Here is a 9,196-nt window from a genome sequence, read left to right as displayed (position 1 = left end):
AGACGTGCCGTACGGCTATGGAAATACCTGCAGAGGGGGCATGCGGCCCAGCGCTGCTGCTAATTGAGGCCCACCAGCTAGCCCGTGTAAGCGTTGTACCAGCATGGGGCCAGTCGCCCGCACTAGCTATATGATTTGTTGGAGCGCGTGGTGTAGGGCTCGCGCTGCTACTAATGCTCGACCAGGGGTACCTGGGGGCCCGCTTAGCACCAGCGGTTATTGGGAAACCATGTGCTACTACTAACATATACCTATAGCGACGTTCTTACGCCCGCGCTACTGCTACTTAACAGTGAAATGTCCGAGATACCGAGCTCCGACGACGAGAGGGCCACCTGGGGAATGGAGACGGCGGCCGGGGCCTTAGCCAAGGCGGGCAATGAGTAGCATATGTGCGGTGCACACTCGTAGAGGTGGTGCTGTGGCGCGTGGACATCGCGGCAGAGAGCTCGCGGAACCTGGTAGGAACAACTTTGTTGTGCTATCGGTATACTATAATTGGAAATACCACTTTTTGCTGTTATCTTTTTCAATGCAGTTAACAGGGGTTGATTGGTTTGATAAAATAGAAGAAGCCATTGGTCAAGATTAAGCTCCAATTTACCGTTGACGTGACACCATAATTAGGTATGAATTAGAAATTACGGTATGTACTTACAATTTGTTGGTTGAGATCATTTTGTGGCTGAACCGGATCATAAAGGTTTATGTCACGTGACATTTTTTTTTTGAGAAACACACGAGGATTTTTTTTCTCTGTAGGACAAATCAGATAAATAAGATCAAGGTCAGTTGTAAAAATATTCTATGTGGATATATAAGCAGGGTGAACCGATGGAAGTGCATGTGAACTATGACTGCGAGGAGAAATAACAAACTCACTGAACGAGAGCACCTTCTAATTACTGTTGTATATATATACTGTATGAGCACATGCACACAGTTTCTTTAGCAAGGAAATTAAAACTTTTACCGGAGAAACACCTCGTCCAGTAGATGGCTTTATCTCCTCGATTCAACCACAGTCGGTCAATAGATGATTACCGTTTATTTATGGCAGCGGAGTTTAAAGACCGATACGGATGGGAGCGCTGGTCAGCAAGATAGGTAGCTAGCACCCAGGGTGCACCGTCCCGGAGAAATAATATGGCCGTGTGCCTATGAGCGACCCGTCCATGGAAACGGATCTCACCTGCCTACCTATGTGAATTCTGTGACCACACTCGTACCTTGCAGGGGAAGTATGTTTTTTTTTTTTAGAAATGCAGGGGAAGTATATGTACACATACCCTATTGCTATGTACTTCTAAGATCAATCAAATATAATGGATAGATAAATTAGTTCGCTATTCTTGCCCAGATTTGGATCGGAGAACAACTTACCCAATTTGTCGTCCCATTTTATCTTTTATTGACGAGGACCTTCCACTCCCTGTTCCTGTATGATTTGAGTTCCTTCAACCAGATGGGAACATCAACCTCTTTCCAATGCATTTTTCTTGAGCTTATCGGACAAGTACTTGCTCGTTGGTTCTTCCTCCTCTCTCATGCCCTCATGAACCACCTCGTCCTTTGTGTTTGTGGACAAGTTGGTTAGTGAGTCATACTCCCATTTTGAGATGAATCACCACTGGAGGGCTTTCGTTGAGGGTATCTTCGGCCCGCTGGTCCTCTCAGATTGGGTGCTTGACGAGTTGACCATTCTTTCTCTTATGTTTTTGTAGTTAGGGCTGTGGCTATATGATTCGGCTTTGCTGTATACAAACATATATAGCAAAAGGTTGAGGGAATAAGTAGCAACAAATAATGGCAATTAATTAGGAGGGGGCAACCTAGCATAAGTAATTAATATATGAACATGATCTTATCGACCAGGCAATATGAACCATGTTTAGCCCAAAATAGGGAGTATTTAACCAAAAACTACCACAATTCACGGAACCGTGACGAAAAACTACCACTTTACAAATTTGTGCCGAAAACTACCATTTTCTCACTAATCTTTGACTAAAAACTACCAAGTCTAAAAAGAGTCCGATTCAACTCATTTAAACTCGATTATGACAGAGTTGGCCCATACATCAGTGTCTATCTTCTTGCTCCTCCTATATCTCCCTAAAAAAGGCAATCTAGTCCCCGTAAGTTTCGCAAAAAAGCAATCGAATCCCTGTTAATTTTGAAAAAAAAGCAATCCAGTCCCTTTACGCCGGCCGGGTTTGGCGGCGGCCATAGCACGCATCCGAGCTCGTTCATGGCGCTCTCCGTGGTGGACATGGCCACTGTCGTCGAGCAGCGCCTCGAGGCCCGCGCTCTAGCGCCGGCCGAGGCCAGCCGCTGCTGGTGTCCGCTCCTCCGAAGGCCGCGCTTTGCTCCTTGCTGCTGGTGCTCTCGGGCGGGCAACGACTGTTGCCTCCGCTGCTGCTCCTTGGGCGGGCGGAGCTAGCTAGCTTCCACGCACCACAGACGGACACAGCCAAAGCTAGCTAGCTCCCGTGCGTACCGCAGCTAGCCAGAGCTAGTTAGCTCACGGACGCAACCCGAGCTAAGCCACCGTCGATGCATGCCGCCGCTCGCTGTCGCTGCTACTTGCGGCCGCCGCTGCTGCATGCCCGCTTATACTATTTAAAAAAAACTAGGGACCCGATTGCTTTTTTAGCCCGCTTATGTGTGGGTCCAATTAGTCAGAAACGCGTTTAGACGAGTTGAATCGGGCTCTTTTCAGACTTGGTAGTTTTTAGTCAAGGATTAGTGAGAAAATGGTAGTTTTCGCCACAAATTTGTAAAGTGGTAGCTTTTCGTCACGGTTCCGTGAATTGTGGTAGTTTTTGGTTAAATACTCCAAAATAGGAGAACATGAACCGTGTTCTTTACCAAAATGAGAGTCCTTGCTCTTCATGCATCTGCTTGATTGGATGTATATACAATTAATACTATACAGCAAGGAAATAGCTAGGAGAGATACTATGTATATCGGTTCAAGATCTTACACTGACTACAGATTTGCAGTAATAAATGAATTCAAAACTAATATAGGGCGTATTTAGTGGCTGTATGGTTGGGGAAGTATTTCACTTCTGTTTGCATTCTTTATTGGTGTCTTCTGTTTGCAAACATGAAGCCTTTCGCCTTTCTGGGTGTCTTCCATGTCCCGTCACCGTGGCCACACGCTGCAGCTCACGAGTAGTTTGGGCAGGCACTAGGATTTCCTTGGAGGTGCACAATTTATGTGCGGTGGCCGCCGGAAGAAACCACATGCTTAAATAAAATGTGGATGAACCACATTCTTAAATATAATGTGACTACACCACTTTTTTTACAAGGTGGTTGCACCACATGCTATAAAGTTTAGAAGGATGATCACCACATGCTCCACCACTTGATCGATGATCCTGGAGCACCCCTACTGCATCACCACTTCTTGGCTGTATCTACTCTTATTATATTTTTGCTACTTGCTAATTTATGGAAGATGCAAAATTCAGCTCAAGCTCCGCTCCATGGAGCTCATTTTTTTATCTTGAGATGTTGATTTCACCTTTGATTATATATTTGCCGAGGCCGAGACAAAAGGCACTCGGCTTACATCCGCATGCCAACAGGATGTAGGCTGAGCGCATTTTGCCGAGTGTCAATCCAGCGTAGCTGTTGCCGAGGTGCATTCAGCCTTCGCCGGGATGTTTGCACACTTGCTTAATATGTTTTCCTGTCGTGGTGATGGCATACGATGCGACTTCCTGATCCCAGAAGGATTGTCGCTATTTTCTTGCGATTTCCCAAGACTTTGAATGTGTGGCAATTCATCTTGTTCCATACTTTCATTACTTTCATCCTCTGAACTACTTTGAACTTGAAGATGGCCGTTAGCCACTTGAGAAGGTGATGGCGATGTGAACAGGCGCCTTTTAGGCACCGGAGAAGAGAGCGCTATGAGCCAACACTGGTTGCCTTGTGAGGATGAAGCACTGCAACGACTTACCTACAGATCTTCGTCGGCATCTACTTCCTCGTCCACGGCCAGGACGAGGACCACGGCCACGATGCCCCCAAGATCTAGGTCAGTCGGACTGGGACAATATTATCATCATCTCTAATGTCGATTACTTTGACCACATCAGCATTCCTCTTCTTGAACGGAAGCTCCTCCTCCATGAATCCATCTGATGTGGGCTCAGGAGATGGACCATGTTTGCCGGAAATCCTTGAAGTTGTAGAAGCACTAATTGAGATCCGCTGCTGGGGGGGGGGGGGTAATTTTATTGTTGTTAACGAAAGCGAAGGCAACACAATTCCTATTCTTGAAAAGAAAATATTTATTTTCGAACGGAAAATATTTATTCTCAAACACCACCTTCTCCATGATATGTTGTTCTTCATGTGGTACCTAAGGAGTCATGTAATGGGACATCGTGGCGATTCCTTGATCAGTACCCCCAACAGGAGTTGCCTGTCTTTGTGTCTCGTGGATCTCAGATAGCACAACATGTTCTGTGGTTCTCCATGGGCGTGATTCCAACTTGCGGCCAAGAATTTTGATGGGGTTTCCTCTCTGGGAGTCACTTGTGCCGAAGCTACTCCACAAAAAACCTGAGCCGTAGCCACCGAGCACGGCATGGCTGGAAGTGAACACATGTGAACATGTAGAGGCAGGTATCCCGCATAAATTTCTGAACGAAATCCTCTTCCTCTACCAAGTGAATGTTCGGGACACCGAGCTCCGATGATGAAAGGGATACCGGGGGAACGGAGACGCGACCGGGACCTTACCAAGGCGGCCATCGAGTAGTGCATCTGTAGGACAAGCACATATAGGTGGCCATAAGGGCTCTTGGTTTGTTGTAGATTCTTCGCCCTTGCTCTTACGTAGAAGTCCAAGCCACCCTTCTTCTCTATAGTCAGCGGAAGCTCTTTCACCTTTAGATGTGTCTTCCTTGTCGTGTCATAGTGGCTGCACATTGCATCTCATTAGCGGTTTCAGAAGGCGTTGGGGCTTCCTACAACGTGCACACCTCGGTGGCCGCTGGAGGAAGACACATGCTTAAATAAAAAGTTGTTGCACCACATTCTTAAATAAATAGTGACTACACCACTTTTATGAAAAATTAGCTGCACCACACGCTGTAGAGGCCAGGAGGATGATCACCACATGTTGTAGAGGCCTCGGCAACAACTACTGCATCACCACTTCTTGGTTGCGGTCTCAATAGGGATGCTAGTGAACTGTCTGCTCTTATTGTATTGTTGCTACTTGCTAATTTACAACAGATGCAAAACAGAGCGCGAGCTCCATGGGGCTCATTTTTTTGACGTGGGTTGCTGATTTCACCTCATCTTATATGTTTGCCGACGAAGGGCACTCGGCTTACATCCGTATGACGATAAGATGTAGACCGAGTGTGTTGCCCCAAGTGTCTGACCCAGCGTAGCTATTCCCGAGGTGAATTCAATCTCCGCCGGGTGGTTTGCACACTCGACTTAATTTGTTTTTCTGTAGTGGTGGTGGCGTTTGATACAACTTCCTGATCGCAGAGAGCCGCCTCAATTTTCGTATGAATTCCTGAGCCTTTTGAATGCGTGGGAATTTCTCATGTTCCAAACTTCCATCAGTTTTATCCTCTGCACTACTTTGAACTTGAAGATGGCTGTCAGCCGCTAGAGAACTGAGTGGCACTATGAACAGACGCCTCTTAGGCACTAGAGAAGAGGGTGCTATCAGCCAGCATGGGTTGTCTTATGAGTGCGAAGTATCTTGCGCCGACTCAGAGCCCACATCCGCATTCATGATCACGAACAGGACCCCGGGCATGATCGCGGTATCCTCCTGCAGCCACTTTCTTCTTGAGGATAGTCCCCAAGATCTGGGTCGGTGGGACTGAGATGACATTATCATCATCGGTACCTCGATTACTTCAACCCCATTGGCATTCCTCTTCTTGAACAGAATCTCCTCCTCCATGAATCCATCTGATACGGGCTGAGGATATGGATCGTGTTTGTCAGAAAACCTTGGAGTTGCAGAAGCACTGATCGGGATCAGCTGGAGTGGGATACTTTTTGTTGTACCACTTCACCGATAAGCCTGGCGCTACTACTGCATCACCACTTCTTGGTTGTGCTCTCAATTAGGATGCAAGTTAAGTATCTACTCTTATTGTATTGTTGCTACTTGCTAATTTAGCGAAGTTGCACAATAGATCTCGAGCTCCATGGAGCTCACTTTTTTGTCGTGGGTTGCTGATTTCACCTCTTCTTTTATGTTTCCTGAGGCCCTAAAGAAAGGCATTGTCTTAAGTACGTATGCTGATAGGATGTAGGATGAGTGCAATTCGCCCTTTATCACACACAGCGTAGGTGTTGCCGAGGTGAATTCATCCTTTGTCGGGTGGTTTGCACACTTGCTTAATATGTTTTTCTGTAGTGGTGGCGGCGTTTGATGTGATTTCGCGACTCTAGAAGAGTCGCCGTTGTTTCCGTGTGAATTCTTGAGCCTTTTGAATTCATGGGAATTCATTCAGTTCCAAACTTCCATCACTTTCATCCTCTGAACTACTTTGAACTTGGGGATGGCCGTCATCCGCTCGAGAAGGTGGTGGAGCGATGAATAGGCGCATCTTAGGAACCAGACAGGAGGGCTCTATCAGCCAACACCGGTTGTCTTGTAGGACGACGTAGCCTGCGCAGACTTAACAATAGAGCTTGGTCGGCGTCCGCGTCTACGTCCATGACCACGACCAGTACCACAAGTGTGATTGTGGCATGCTCCCGTGGCCACTTTCTTCTTGAGGGTAGTCCCAAGATCTTGGTCGGTGGGAATGCGACATTATCATTATCGCTAACAATTACTTCAAACCCTTCGGCATTCCTCTTCTTGTACAGAATCTCCTCCACTAATCCATCCGATATGGGCTGAGGAGATGTAGCATGTTTGTTGAAAATCCTTGGAGTTGCAAAAGCACTGATTGGATCGGCTACAGTGGGATAATTTCCTTGTTGTTAGCGAAAGCGAAGGCAACCCATCTCCTCTTCTTGAAAAGCAAATCCTTATCCTCGAAGACCATTTTCTCCATGATTCGTTGTTCTTCATGCGGACAGGTTGGCGGTACAGACCTTATCGAGGCGGCAACCGAGTAGTATATGTGCAGAATGCGCCCGTAGAGGTGGTCGTGAGCGGCGGGCTCGTGGAACCAGTAAATGATGACACGCGCGCCTATGTTGCGCCACCGTGGCCATGCACTATAACTCACCAACCGTTTTGGCAGGCGCTGGGGCTTCCTACGACGTGTACATTTTCTCTGCGGTGGCTGCCGGAGGAAACCACATTCTTAAATAAAATGTGGTTGCACCACATTCTTAAATAAAATGTGACCACCACTTTTTTTACGAAGTGGCAGCACCACACGATATAGAGGCCAGGAGGATGATCACCATATGTTGCACCACTTGACTAGTAAGGCTGGTGCTACTACTTCATCACCACTTCTTGGTTGCCCTCTCATGGGGATGCAAGTCAAGTATTTACGCTTATTGTATTGTTGTTGCTTAAGAATTTAGAGAAGATGCAAAATAAAGCTCGAGCTCAATGGAACTCGTGTTTTTCCTAGGTTGTTGATTTCACCTCCTCTTATATGCTTGTCGAGGCCCCGACGAAAGTCACTTGGCTTGTAGGCCGAGTGCATTTCGGTGACTTTCGCACCCGACATTGTTGTTGCCACGTGGTTTCTGCACTCGACTTAATATGTTTTCCTATAGTGGTGGTGGCGTTTGATGTGACATTCTGATCGCGGAAGAGTCACCAATGTATTCGTTCGAATTCCTGTGACTTTTTAATGCATGGGAATTTGTCCAGATCAAAACTTCCATCACTTTCATCCTCCATACTACTTTGAACTTGGTGGTGCGGTGAATAGGCACATGTTAGGTACCGGAGAAGAGGGCGCTATGAGCCAACACTTGTTGTCTTGTGAGGACGAAGCAGCCTGCGCCGACTTACCTAAAGAACCTTGGTCGCCATTCGTGTCCGTGTCAACGACCAGGACCACGGCCGCGACCGCGGCTGCCTACCGTGGTCACTTTCTTCTTGAGGATAGTACCCAAGAAAATATTGCAAGATTTGTATGCCTTTTCATGTTTTTAGTTGTTAAATTTAATGTTTTGGTTAAATAAACTTGCATTGGTACCTAGAAATTTTCTTGTCCTTAAATGTTCACCCTGTCTAACTTCGATTCATGGATCTGCCACCGCTAGCGAGTGGGTCCCTACTTATTCTCCATGCACAATGCTCCTATTCATTTTATTTTTTCGCCCAATGAGGTTACGCCTAGTACCTCATTAAACGAGTACCACTTTTGCCAAAAAGGGATAGATTAATATAAAGTCACACTAGTTGCACTGATTTAAATGTGTTTGGATCTATATCTGGCATGCATTAGTTACAATTGTGTGGTAATGTCCCATGCTTACAGAAGAGTCTCGCCTGACCTCTCCCCTCCTTTTTTAGGTGCATTTCACTTGCACGCGCTTCACATGCACGATGGTCTTTCCCAAACTTATTTTTCTCTTTTTTGCCTAATTCGCTACTTACTTGCCCAAAATATAGTATTCATACATTTCGCTTTGTCAGAAATCATTATTTACCTCGGCACAAAAATATTCATCATCGGTATCATAAATTAAAGATTAAAATAGGTTGTGTTGATCTGTCACATAATGTAACTACTCTAAAAAGTCGGGTGTATTTGGTGTACTCATTAATTGCAATAAATTATGGTGCCTCCAGGTTTGCTGAAGATGAGGTTTTGTGCTTTTCTCACCTGTCAGAAAATAAACCAAACAATTCACATACAAAACAATTTCGTCCGAGTCGGTTCTCCCTTTTCCCGTGTGAAAGCAACGGGTCTCATCGAACTCGCTTCTCTCTTTCCCCCATAATTCGCATGCTTAATGGTATCATCTAGCTCACCCCACCGTTTCCCACGTTACTTCACGTATGCGATGGTTTTCCCACAAACTCACTTCCCTCTTTCCCGCACACTTCACCTACACAACAGTCTTGGTCCTATCTGACCTCACATCCCTCTTATCACATCTTGCTTTGTAAGAACTCGCTAGTTATCGGCACAAAAGATGAATATTGATCTACAGTATGGAGGGAATGAAAAAATGGAATTGCCAGATTCTGAACAGAAAAAAGTATATTTAG

General features: G+C 46.0%; 1 pseudogene; it reads left to right on the top strand.

The window, feature by feature from the left end:
- Positions 1 to 2,251: 2,251 nt before the first annotated feature.
- Positions 2,252 to 9,196, top strand: part of LOC123115034 (E3 ubiquitin protein ligase DRIP1-like) — a 137,087-nt pseudogene continuing 130,142 nt past the window's right edge.

This window comes from Triticum aestivum, chromosome 5B, assembly GCF_018294505.1.
Source record: "Triticum aestivum cultivar Chinese Spring chromosome 5B, IWGSC CS RefSeq v2.1, whole genome shotgun sequence".
In the NCBI taxonomy this organism is placed as follows: Eukaryota; Viridiplantae; Streptophyta; class Magnoliopsida; order Poales; family Poaceae; genus Triticum; species Triticum aestivum.
Note: the sequence above shows the minus strand (reverse complement) of the source record. Positions and strands in the feature narration are given on the sequence as shown.